At 47.0% G+C, this 13,481-nt stretch overlaps 1 protein-coding gene across 1 annotated transcript in view; it reads right to left on the bottom strand.

The window, feature by feature from the left end:
- Positions 1-2,400, bottom strand: part of LOC109310909 (putative P2Y purinoceptor 10) — a 12,866-nt gene extending 10,466 nt beyond the window's left edge. Inside the window, exon 1 of the mRNA XM_019536269.1 lies at positions 2,208-2,400. The gene's annotated coding sequence lies outside the window, so the exon portion shown is untranslated. The remainder of the gene's footprint in view (positions 1-2,207) is intronic.
- Between the last annotated feature and the right edge of the window lie 11,081 nt (positions 2,401-13,481).

Raw genomic sequence — 13,481 nt, 5'->3', positions numbered from 1 at the left:
CTCCTGGCCAGCTGACCAACATTAGTTGCCCCGGCAACCCTCACCTGTGCTGCCCTATTAATTGGCAGCTGTCCTTATTACTGTTGCTAGTAGCGAGCACCCTAGTGCTCTGCTACAATCACCTACACTGTGATATCATCTCAGAGTGGTCAATCCCAAGTCAGAGGTGCCGTGTAATACTTTCAGTTCCCCAGGTGTTGTCAAGAAGGGGACTGTGGGGGTCAGATGGGGAGGGGAGGGGTTGCTAAGCACCTCTGGGTGCTTTCAGGACCCACCCTTCTGGCACCCAGAGATGATGTCCCTATTTGCACAACCCAGGCAGAATTTGATATTAATGAAATCATAGAATATATGGTTGTAAGAGACCTCAAAAGGCACCTAATTACTTCCAAGTTGCACCGGAGGCCAGTGTTGCCTAAATCCACAGCCCACATACATTAAGCTCTGCTTGACGAGCAGAAACTGCTTTTTAATTCAGTGACACTGCTTCTGTGCCTGATGGCAAGTAGCTGTATTTCTAAGGCAAAGGTTATTCAGGAGAGATGAGGGGCTCAAATATTCTCATAGCAGTTGACATGTTTGAAGCTCTTGCTTCCTTCAAGACCTCAAAAAGTCCATCAGGAAGGGAAGAATAAAGCTTCTGGTGCCCTTGGAGAACCCTGCCCCCACTCCTGAGGTCTAAATGCACTTCAACTTGATGTTTTCGACACACAAAGATGCTGCCGAGCTAATGAATAACACAGTGCTGGGGAAAGAAGCCCCTAACAAAGCTTCAAGAATCAGCGAGGGGGTGTTGTGGCTTGGTTGTTTTTAACTCAAGGCTTGAGAGTGTGGGGAAATGAGTTTCTCTTTCAGAGGAAAATCGGACGCAGGTGGCCCTAGGGAGAAAGTATATTAGAATACACTTACATTTCTTTCATATCCAACCTGTACTTTCAATTTTTTTAAATAGTTTACTGCTTCTAAACTTGCATACAATTAATGTGGCTAACAACTATTGCCAAGCTGCTGTCAAATTGGATTCAACCCAAGACTCCTTCAGTAAAACTTCCTGAAGTGAATGGGTCTGTATTCAGAGCTGAGCCTCTGCTGACTTGCCCTCTTGCCTTTCTGTCCCTGGCTTCTGTGATTCCTTCTATATTCTATATCTCTGTGTAACTACAGGGATGTTATTTGGTTTCCACACATTTAAATGAAGACAGATTTCTAGAACATAATTAGCGTAGCTTTTGATCATCTCAATATTTGCTATTGCAGTAGTTTATAGAGGCCTCAACCTGGGTAAAGATGTCAGCATACAAAGTGATAGACAAAAGACAGACTCCTGCCCTGAGGAGTGTCCTGCTGAAATGAAGGCAGGACACAGAAACAGGATTTTATTACAGAGGATGAGGAGATGGAGAACATGGGTAATGGTGATAGCAATGTAGGGTTATACAGAACTTCCCTCTGCTGAATTAACAGCTTAAACCAATTTTTAAAATGCACATAAAGGCCAAAAAAAAAAAAAAGCATCAGTGGTAAGTAACTTTTTTCTGTGTTCTTATATGGCTGACTTCAGTGGAAATCGCCTGACTATTCTGAATCACTCTGTGCCCCACCCAGTTCGATATTTCTGTAGTATTGTGTTTAAAAATTCCAGTCACAGAAATATCAGTACTGAACTCTTTTCATTATTTTTTTTCAGTGGCATAAAGAGGGGGGAGCCCATATTCCAGATCCAAAGAACCCCAAACATAGGGAAGTTTAAACCAGCCAATTTTTTTGGCCAAGTTTCCACCCTAGGGTTATGCTCAAATTCTCAGAGAAGGGGAGAAATGCATCGTTGTAACAAAATCTGTTGATGACATGAAATAATCTCTTTACTTAAGCAGAGTAGGCTTTCAAAATAGCAATTATTAAATTTTAAACTCATGCACTGAAATATAATATGTAAAATGAAATTAAATTGTCTGTTTTAGCAGCTTGTATCAATCAAGAAAACACTTTCTATAAAATACTTTCATTGATTTCTGATCCACAATAGCAGTCTTCTCCCTACTTAGTACCTGCATAGAAACAGAAATGAAATGCCATTCTGTCCAAGTCTGCTGAAGATACCTTAATTAGACTATTTAAAAACTCTCTTAAAAAAACAGATCATAGCATCACCAAAGATTGTTATAGGTTAGATCTACAAAAGGAAATGCTGGAGAGAGCAAGCTTACCTCACTGTACTATCCATTCTTCAAGAGGACCTCTACAGCAAGGAGCAGGGGAAGCAACAGCCTTCTATTTTACTTCATCCTATAAATTCCAACCACAAAGAGACTTAAATTCACATTTAATGTGAGAAGTACTATTTTTTAAAAAACCCTTGGCCCAGGAGCTCAGAACTCTTGCTGGCATCTGCAGACTGCAGTGTCTGTAGAACAGGAAATCCTGTATTTTGTTTCTCTTCCCCAGTCAAAATCTCTGCAGTTACTGACGTTAAAGCTAGGCAGGCGATGACGTCATTTTGATGCAAGTGAAGTGGGATTTGCAACAACGTTTGTGTGTTTTTCCAACAAAATTTGCAGTGACCCCTATATTTTATGCATTCCTTAAATCATTGTGTATTGTTTTTCTCTTCATTTTTTTGTCATTGATTCTGTTTGCTAAAATTATTTTTAAAAAAAATCCATTCATGATTAAAGACTAAAATACAGCTGAAAAAGAATATGCACGTCTAAAATAAGTGGAAAATGTGAAATTTGGTTTTAGATTTCACATACAAAACATTGTGGTTTATTGTTTGAAAGAGCTAAAAATAGCAACATCCAATATAGGCTCATAACATCATTGTTATTCCAGCCATGGCTTTTTCTCCTTTTGACATACACAATTTCTTTTCCATGGGCATATAAGAAATCCCTTCCTCAGAGATGGCAGTGTATACAGGGATGTTTTCTGGCATGTCAGAAAACACAGTATGTGTGCATTGCAGTTACTGTCAGTTGCTTGGTTGCTGGGATAATGTGATATGTGCTGCAATGCCACTTGCCAGGTCCCACTCTTAGCACAGATCACATGGCAGCACTACAACTGACACAGTGCTTCCACTTAGTTCATTTGCTGATTAAAGACCAAAAGAAAAATCATCATTCTAAAATCTCCAGCTGGATTGGTTTTAGGGTTGTTTAGGACAGGCAGATGCATACTGGAATACAAATATGGAAAAACAAACCCTTATAGAATTATAGAAAACTAGCATTGGAAGGGATGTCAGGAGATCATATGGTCCAACTTCCTGCTCAAAGCAGGATCATCCCCAACTAAATCATCCCAGCCAAGGCTTTGTCTAGCCAGGTCTTAAAAACGTCCAGGGATGGAGGTTCCACAACTTCTCTGGGTAACCTCTTCCAGTGCTTTACTACCCTCCTACTGAGAGAGATTTTTCCTAATAGCTAACCTAAACTTCCCTTGCTGCAACTTGAGACTTAACTTAATCCTCTTTGGAACCACCCTTCAAGTAATTAAAGTCTGCTAGTCAATCCCCCCTCAGTCTGAGACCCTGAGCATATCAAGAGTGACTACAGGGCTCTGGGTGCAAGGGTGAGGGGGTCTGGGGTTTAGATTGTGTTCTCACCAATCCTTCTGGTCAAGGGAAAGGGCTGGCTGCGCAGGTGGTGTTGCCAGCAGGGATTTGGCTTCTTTGACCATGGGATGTTGTTCCAAGAAGAAGGATTGCTGGGAAGAGATGGGGTCCACCTGATGAAGAAAGGGAAGAGTGTCTTTGCAGACAGGCCTGCTTACCTAGTAAGGGGGACTTTAAAACTAGGTTTTCTGGGGGATGGACAGCAAAGCCCTGATGTAGGTGGGGGAGCAGGAGTCCTGGAGGAAGAGCAAGCAGGAGGGGGCAAATGGGGATGTGTTCTTGTACTTCCTGAGAAATCAGAGCAATCAACTAGTTACCTCAGGTGTCTGTACACAAATGCATGGAGCCTGGGAAACAAGCAGGAAGAATGGGAAGTCCTTGAGCAGTCACAGCACTATGACGTGATTGGAATAACAGAGACTTGGTGGGAGCTTGCATGACTGGAGTCATGGATGGGTACAAACTGTTCCGGAAGGACAGGCAGGGGGGAAGAGGAGGAGAAGGAGCTGTGCTTTATGTAAAAGAGCCATCTGATTGCTCAGAGCTTCAGTATGAAGCTGGAGATAGGCCTGTTGAGAGTCTGTGGGTTAAGGTCAGAGGTGACAGCAACAGGAGTGATGTTCTGGTGCACGTCTGCTGTAGACTGCAAGACCAGGAGGAAATGGTAGATGAGGCTTTCTTCAAACAGCTACCAGAAGTTTCCTGATCACAGGTGCTGGTTATCATGGGGGACTTCAAATACCCTGACCCTCCCTGCTGGGAGGGCATTACAGCAGTGCACGGGCAATCCAGGAAGCTTTTGGGACAAGTGTTCAGGACAACTTCCTGGTACAAGTGCTGGAATGGAAAACTAGGGGCCGTGCTTTTCTTGGCCTTGCTACTTACAAACAGAGTAGAATTGCGGGGGAATGCAGTAGTGGATGGCAACTTGGGCAGCAGTGACTACAAGATGATTGCATTCAGGTTCTTGAGGAAAGGAAGGATGGAGAGCAGCAGAGTAAAGACCCTGGACTTTAGAAAAGCAGACTTTAACTCAATCAGGGAACTCATGGGCAGGATCCCCTGGGAAGCCAGACTGAGGGGGAGAGGAGTCCAGGGGAGCTGGCTGTACTTCAAAGAAGCCTTACTGAGTATGCAGGAATAAACCATCCTGATGTGCAGGAAGACTAGCAAGTATGCCAGAAGACTGCTTGGCTTAGCAGGGAAGTCTTCAGTAAACCAAGTCACAAAAAGGAAGCTTATAAGAAGAAGAAACTTGGACAAATAACTAGGGAGGAATATAAGAGCATTGCTCAGGCATGCTGGGATAAAGTCAGGAAGGCCAAAATGCAATTGGAGTTGCAGCTAGCAAGGGATGTGAAGGGTCACAAGAAGGGTTTCTACAAGTATGTCGGTAGATGAAGGAATCCGTTTCTAAGAACTTGGAGAAAAAGGTGATGAGGAACAGTCAACGTGGATTCACCAAGGACAAGTTGTCTGCCTGGCCAACCTGACTGCTTCTAAGATGAGATTGACTGGCTCTGTGGATGTCGGGATACCACTGGATGTGATATACTTGGATTTTAGCAAGGCTTTTGATACGGTCTCCCACAACTTTCTTGCAGAGCAAGCTAAGGAAGTAGAGGTTGCATAACGGACTGTAAAAAAGCAATCTCAGTAGGTTCAATAAGGACAAGTGCAAAGACCTGCACTTAAAACGGAACAATCCCATGCACTGGTACAGGCTGGGGAACAACTGGCTAAGCAGCAGCTCTGCAGAAAAAGGCCTGGGAGTTACAGCAGACAATAAGATCAATGTAAGCCAACAGTATGCCCTTGTTGTGAGGAAAACTAATGGCATACTGGGCAGCAGTAGTAGGAGTGTTGCCAGTAGATCAAGGGAAGTGTTATTCCCCTTTATTCAGCATTTGTAAGGCCACATTTGCAATACTGGGTCCAGTTTTTGGCCCCCTACTACAGAAAAGATGTTGGCAAATTGGAGAGAGTCCAGTGGAGGGCAATGAAAATATTTAGGGGGCTGGGGCACATGACTTCTGAGGAGAGGCTGAGGACTGGATTTATTTAGAATCATAGAAAGTTAGGGTTGGGAAAGACCTCAGGAAGCCATATAGTCCTGCCCCCTGCTCAAAGCAGGGCCATTCTCAACTAGATCATCCCAGCCAAACCTGTGTCTAGCCAGGTTCTGAAAAAATCCAAGGATGGAGCTTCTACCACTTCTATGGGTAACCTGCTGCAATGTTTTACTACCCTCCTAGTGAGAAAATTCTTCCTAATATCTAGCCTAAACTTCCCGTGCTGCAACTTGAGACCATTGCTCCTTGTTCTATCATCTGTCACTGAGAACAGTCCAGCTCCTTCTTTCGAGCCCCCACTTCAGGTGATTGAAGGCTGCTATTAAATTTCCCTTCAGTCTTCTATTCTCTAGAATAAATAAGCCCAGTTACCTCAGTCTTTCCTCATAAGTCATGTGCCCCAGCCCCCACATCATTTTTGTTGCCCTCCACTGGACTCTCTCCAATTTATCCACATCCTTTCTGTAGTGGGGGACCCAAAACTGAACACAATACTCCTGATATGGCTTCACCAGTGCTGAATAGAAGGGAATAATCATTTCCCTTGACCTGGCAACTCACCTATCAATGCAACCCGGTATGCCATTAGCCCTCTTGGGACCCACACATTCCCTGATCCTCCTCTTGTTGCTGATCCTTCTTGTTACCCTTCTTGTCCCTTGCTAGCTGCAAGTTCAGTTGCTTTGGCCTTCCTGCCTTCATCCATTCATGCCCAAGCAATACTCTTATATTCCTCCCTAATAGTTTGTCCAAGTGTCCAGTTCTTATATACTTCCTTTTTGTTTTAACATACTGAAGAGTTCCTTGCTAAGCCAAGCGGGTCTTCTGCCATACTTGCTAGTCTTCCTGCACACTGGGATGAGATGTTCCTGCACCCTCAGTAAGGCTTCTTTAAAGTACAGGCAGCTCTCCTGGACTCCTGTCCCTTTCAGACTGGCCTCCCAAGAGATCCTGCTCATCAGTTCCCTGAGTGAATTGAAATCTGCTTTTCTGAAATCCAAAGTCGTTACTCTGCTGCTCTCTTTTCTTCCTTTCCTCAAGATCCTGAACTCAATCATCTCATGGTTGATGCTGCCCAATTTGCCATCCACTACTACATTCCCCACTATTTCTTTCCAGTTTGCAGCAGGCCAAGAAAAGCATGCCACCTAGTTAACCACTTCAACACTTGCATCAGGAAGTTGTCCCCAGTACACTCCAAAAACTTCCTGAATTGCCTGTGCGCTGCTGTATTGCTCTCCCAACAGATGTCAGGGTGATTGAAGTCCTCCATGAGAACCAGGACCTGTTATCTGGGAACTTCCACTAGCTGGTTGAAGAAAGTCTCATCCACCATTTCCTCCTGGTCTGGTAGTTGTCTGTAGCAGACCTCTACCATAACATCACCATTATTGCTCCCCCCTCTAACCCTTATCCAGATACTTTTGACAGGCCTATCTCCAGTTTCATACTGGAGGTCTAAGCAATCATAGACATCTTTTACATAAAGAGCAACTCGTCCTCCTCTTCTCCCCTGCTCATCCTTCCTGAACAGTTTATACCCACCCATGGCACTGCTCCAGTCATGCAAGCTCCCACCAAGTCTCTGTTGTTCCAATCATGTCACTGTTGAGTGATGATGCTAGGACTTCCAATTCTTCCTGCTTGTTTCCCAGACCCCATAGATTCATGTACAGGTACCTGGGTCACTACCCAATTGCTCTGCTTTCTCAGGAAGAATGAGAACACCTCCCCTGTTGCCCCCTCCTGCTTCTGCTTCCTCCAGGGCAACCACTTCCCCACTTATCTCAGAACTTTGGTCTCCAGACCTTTGCAAACTTCATTTAAAGCCCTTGTCACTAGGTTAGCAAGTCTGTCTACAGAGAAGCCCTTCCCACGCTCTGTTGGATGGATCCCATCTCTTCCTTCTTGGAAGCCAAAGGCCTGCTGGTGACACCGTCTGTTCAACCATGCATTGATCTGCAGGATGTGCTCACTCCTGCCAAGGCCCTTCCCCTTGAGCAGAAGGATAGAGGAGAATATTATCTGAGCCTCTGTTCCTTTCACCCAAGCACACAGAGCGCTGTAGTCACTTCTGATCTGCTCAGGGTCTCCCCTGGCAATGTTATTGGTGCCCACATGGATGAGTAGCATAGCGTAGTCACGGGGCTAGATGAGGCTCGGTAATCCCTCTGTGACAGTCCCTCCAGAAAAGCAGCAGGCCTCCCAAAACGATAGGTCAGGCGGCAGATGGATGCCTCTTTCTCCCACAGAAGGGCATCTCCAACCACCAGCACCCATCGCTTCTTTTTGGTGGCAGTGGTCTTGATCCTTGCAACCTTGGGGAGACCTGTTCTCCTCCACCACGGAATGAGCTTCTCCTCTGCTTTTGCTGGTGTTCCACATCTGTCCTCCAGGCAGACTGCTGCAGCTGGAAATGAAGATTTCTCCAGGCTGCCAGAGCTCACAAGCTTCCAGCTTCCACTTTCATGTCTTCTCCCTCACTTAGCAGTGCCTTCAGCAGTTCTTACTCCACAGTCCTAGAGGTCTCCTTCAGCATGGAATAAATGAAGTCCTCATGGCAGAGGATGCTTTAGCCTCATCACCTCGTCCTGTAGCTCTCTTTCCTGCTCCCTGAGGCACACCACCAGGAGGCACCGCTCACATTGCAGGTACTCCCCAACCCGGCAGTCACTGAAAGGAACCTGCAAGCTGCAGTCTCCACAGCACCAAACCTGGACCTGAGTGGGAGCCTGTCCTGCCGAGACAGACACCTCACAGGTGCAAGCAAAGGCAGCGGCAGTGATTCTGGCATTGTGATGTCCTCCAGCCATTTCCCTAGGTCTCTTAATCTGCCACCTCTCTCTTTCTGCCCCTCTTGCCATCAGACCTTCCCTAGCAAACTCCCCTGTAAGATGGCTTGTTTGCTGCTCCTCGGCCCTGAAAGGTTTCTTTTTCCCTCTTTTCTCTCAACAGGTTTAAAGTATCCCTTCAAAGAGGGGGACAGCAAACTGACCTTCAAACTGCTTGTCCTGTTTGCTGGCCCTCTTCTCTCAGGGAGTCTCCTTTTATACCCTGCTGGGCCTAGATTGGCTTGAACTCCTCATTAGGGCTTCTGTCAGGCACCAGCAGCAATCCCTCACATACCAACACTCCCACCTTTTCCAAGCACATGCCCAAAACACATACAGCCCACCAAACAAACACTCAGCAAGCCAAACACACAGGCAGTCCTGGCTCACCTTCCCAGGGCAAGATCTGGTGCCTGGTTTCTCTTCTTCCTCCTCTTCCTCCACTTGCTCCTAGCCAGAGGTAAAGATATACTCATAAGTCATGTGTAATTTGAGTCTACTGACAGATGAGGTATAACCTGACCCTTCCCCACCACATTGCATTTGAGGGAAGTTCCATGATTCCTCCCTGCAGAGAGGGGTGCTGCAGAGAATGCACCTCTGGGTTTAGCAGCTACCTGTACCACCCTCTTTCACCCCCAAAATATGATGTAGCAGTACAGAAGAGACGTGGGGAGCCAGTCTGTTTTGGGGTGAAAGAGGGAGGTAGCCAGTAGACTTGAAACTGAATGAATCCACTGATCCAAACCTCTTTGGGGAAGGGAGAGCGCATGGGCAGCAATTATTATTAAAACCTGAAGGAGATGCCCTTGTCTAATGAAGGCTAATCAGGGAAATCTTCTACATTGGGAAGCATTTTATGTGGCTCATATCTTAAAACTCCTGGACAGATCCACAAGCTCCTGGATTACTGCTTGCTTATGAATCACTTTAATTAGGTCTGTTTGTAAAGCCATTGGTTCTTTCGTTAGTTGGAGACATGAAATCCCCCTTGCTGACAAGTGGGCAGTTAGGTTTCATAGATTTCATAGACACTATGGCTGGAAGGGACCTCAGAAGATCATTGAGTCCAGCCCCCTGCCCCAGGGGCAGGAAGCCAGGTAGGGTCAAAGGATCTCAGCAAGATAGGCATCCAAATCTTTCTTAAAAGAGTCCAGAGTAGGTGCTTGCACCACCTCTGGAGGCTGTCTATTCCAGGACCTGAGGGCTCAGACAGTAAAGAAGTTTTTCCTTATGCCCAGCCTAAAACATTCATGGAGGAGTTTGTGACTATTTGACCTTGTCATCCTTTGGGGCGCTCTGGTGAACAGGCATTCCCCCAGATCCTGATGTACACCCCGGATATATTTATAGGCAGCCACTAAGTCACCCCTGAGCCTGTGCCTTTCCAGACTAAAGAGTCCCATGGCTCTCAGCCTCTCTTCATAAGGCCTGTTCTCTTGCCCTCTGATCACGCACATGGCTCTCTTCTGGACTCTCTCAAGCTTCTCCACATCCTTTTTGAATTGCGGAGCCCAGAACTGGACGCAGTACTCCAGCTGCGGCCCCACCAAGGCCGAGTACAGAGGGAGGATGACATCCTGAGATTTGCTTGAGAAGGTTGTTAAATTCAAAATTTCTTCCTGGCCAGCTTCTCTAGTAGTTATTTCACAGTAGCTGCTTCAGCAAAGATCTGGCCTCTTCATTTACCAACATGGTCACAAAAAGCAAATGCAGAAACGGTGTGAACGCCATCTCCCTGGCACAGTTTTAAGACTTTGTCATTTTCCCTCTTCCAAAGATCAAAAGCTTGTGCCAAGCCCAAGTAGTCTGTCGGGCTAGTGCAGTTAAAGCATGCCAATTTCTGTAAAAAAGGACAAACAAGGCAGTGCTGTGATTAAAATCAGATTGGCTGCCTTTAACTCCCTAGCCTGAATCACCAGGTAACCATTGATGCCAGGCAAACTAAGGAGACAGGCTTTGGTGTGTGGGCAGAAAGAGATTTGAACTCATGTGTTTAATGCCACAGGAATACACTACCCACTCTGCTACCCCACTTCTTCCATCCTTCTCGGCATCCCCTGCATGACAGGGTTTCACACATTCTGAGTCTCAGAGGTCACTAGGTAGTGGTGGTAGGTAGCACTTACCATGAAAGGTTGCTGTGCTGACAAGCCTACTTAGAGATTTTAATCTTATATTCTTAAAGCTAATTAGCATACATTAAATTCTCACTCTTTTTAATGGGCCCAGTAAAAAAATTTTGTACATTTTTGCTACTGGAATGGAGTACCACATGTGTACCCATTTAACAAGATATACTTTTTATTATATTATTTAAAACAAAAGCTACAAGGAAGTTTAAAAGATCGACTAAACTAATCAGCAGCTTTTGAACTAATGCTTTTAAACTGGTATCTTGCAGGCAAAATGCCAAGTTCATATAATCAACATCTCTCTAAACACAGACCATTTTAAAATATCACACAGGATGCACCTGAAGGATGCATGAAAAACACACTTCTGCCCTTCAGAGGAAAGAGGCTTTGCTCTGAGGGTGGAATTCATCGACAGGCAGTAGCTTGGCACAATGCTTAGGCTCTACTTGTGTGCCACTTACATTATCCAAATCAGACATAAGTAGTGCTTAAGCCATGTATACGCTCTCTACACAGCTGTAAGCTTCATCCACAGCATACAAGTCCTGTTTTCAGGGGTGGTATTGTTGATGTTTAGGTTGATTTTAAAATGAGTAATTGAACATTGTTCTTTTACCTTTTGGGGCTTAACTCCTGTCCACATTTGGGGCAGAGGTCTCAGGACTGCCAGCTCATGACAAGTAATGGTGCCTAAGGCCCCTGGCAGACTTTAAAAGAATGGTACAGTTGGGACTGGAGGAATTTTATGCCCCATCCCAAATATTGTGTCTTGTGCCATGAGGCGTGATGTTTGGAGTGGGGCATAAAATTAATCTGATCCCAGTTGTGCCACTTCAGAGCCACCCTGGACGTGTCCATACATGCAAGCATGTGCACTTGCAGCAGCTCAAATAGAAGTGGTACAAATTTGAGCTGGGGCTTTTTGCCTCAGCACGTGTGTCTGGACATGTACTTTGGTGTGTGGCAAATTGTGCCACTTGGGGCAAAATAGCCTTGCCTCACTCCTTCTGGATCTGCAGCCAGGGAGAGCTAGAGCCCAGGGCCAGCACCTGTGCTGTCCCCAGCAGTATAAAAAGCTACCCTGTCCTGGCCCCATTAGTACAAATAGCTGCCCTGGCAAGTAGCTCAGGGCTACTAGCTCTCAGGAGCTTCTGGGGCCCAGCCAACTGGTACCTGGGGACACCACCCCTTGTGCAAGCTGGACTGCTGAAGCAGCCCTGAGAGTTCCCTGCACCCTTTACCCACTGCAGCAGTCTGGCAATGGGGGCTGCTGCCTGGCTGTGACCTGCTGTGCACCTGATGAACCCGGATGGGGACTGCACAGCCAGTACAGGCATCTGCTCCTGTGAGCCAGCTGCCAGTCGGACTTTGTGGAGTACTACTGCCATGTGTTCCCCCTGCCTGGCAATCTGGGCAGCTATTGCCCAGAAGGTGTAGTGGCCTGCTTTGAACTATCTAGCCTCTTCCAGCTAGGTCCAAGGCATGAACAATGCATGACCCTGGTGGCTGGGGGAGTGCATGGTGGTGGCAGGAGCATGGCAATGGTAAACAGGGGAGCTCCCACAGATGCTGCCAGCACCGTCAGCAATGGGGGGTGGGGTGAGTGCCGACCAGGGATCAGCGACCACTCGCAGCTGCTGCTGGCAACATTGGCAGTGGCCAGTGAGAATTGCAGACTGCCCGCAGACGCCGCTGGCAGGGTGGTGAGCGGCAACTGCCCACAGGCACGACCAACAGTGTGGGAGATGTCTTTTTGTAAGGGGTGCACTGCCATGCTCAGGGGGTACACATGCACCCACCCTGGTCCAAGGTGCAGCTCTGAGCAGGCAGGGTCTTGTCACTGGCCTCCGTAGCAGAAATTCTGGTGTCCCTATTTGAAAAGTGAAAAATCCCTGATAAAAAAAACCCAAAGTCACTCTGTAAAATACCCCGAAATCCATTTTCCTCCACAATTAAAAGATCACTAAATAGAAAGAGAGAGAGAGGGAGAGACAGAGACACAGCAATCCATTGGGCAATGTTTTATTGATATATCTATAGTGTTAAAGCAGTTTGGAAGCCTACTAATGTCTCTATCATCATAATAAAGTGAATTCTAAATGCCTATGTGTTTTGCTGCCCCCCCCCCACAGGGGCCACAAAACCCCAAGAAGGATTACAACCCCCCCAGAGGGGTTACAACCCCCCAACAGGGGCCAGATGGCCCCCACAGAGGCTACCCCTCCACAGGGCCCACATGCCCCACCTCCACTTGCTCCTCCATCCACCCCCCAGATTGCTGCTCCACCTGACTCCATCCCACACTGGCTTCTGCAGCCCCCCTCCATGGCTGCCCCACCCAGGCCCACCCCCCATCAGCTCCCCCAGACCCTCCAATGGCTGCCCCACCAAGCCCCATTCCCTGCTTGCAATGGCTGCCTCCCAAACCCCTGCCTCCGGCACTTAAAAAAAAAAAAGAAAAGAAAAAAATAAAGCTTCTACTCACCACAGTAGCAGGGGCTGTGGAGGCTCTGGGGTCTCCTGGCAGAGCCCACCCCCCATGCAGCACAGGACAGTGGGGGGGCCTGGGCTGGGGTACCCACCTCACGCTGTGCAGGGGGGCCCCAGTGACTCTGATGGCAGCTGCTAGTGCCGGTGAGTGCAAAGGTGGGTTTTGGGTTTTTTTTAACTTGCTGGGATGCTGGGGTGGGAAGGCAGTGAGTGGGGGGCTAAAGGGGAATGTGGACAGGCAGGGCAGTGATGGGGGGAGCTCAGGGGTCAGGTAGGGTATGGGGCCGAGTGGGGCAGTGATCAGGGGAACTTAAGGAGCAGGCAAGGGGGGTGG

Source organism: Crocodylus porosus, unplaced genomic scaffold (assembly GCF_001723895.1).
Source record: "Crocodylus porosus isolate Cpor-Errol unplaced genomic scaffold, CroPor_comp1, whole genome shotgun sequence".
Lineage (NCBI taxonomy): Eukaryota > Metazoa > Chordata > Crocodylia > Crocodylidae > Crocodylus > Crocodylus porosus.
This window is presented reverse-complemented; position numbering and strand designations above follow the sequence as displayed.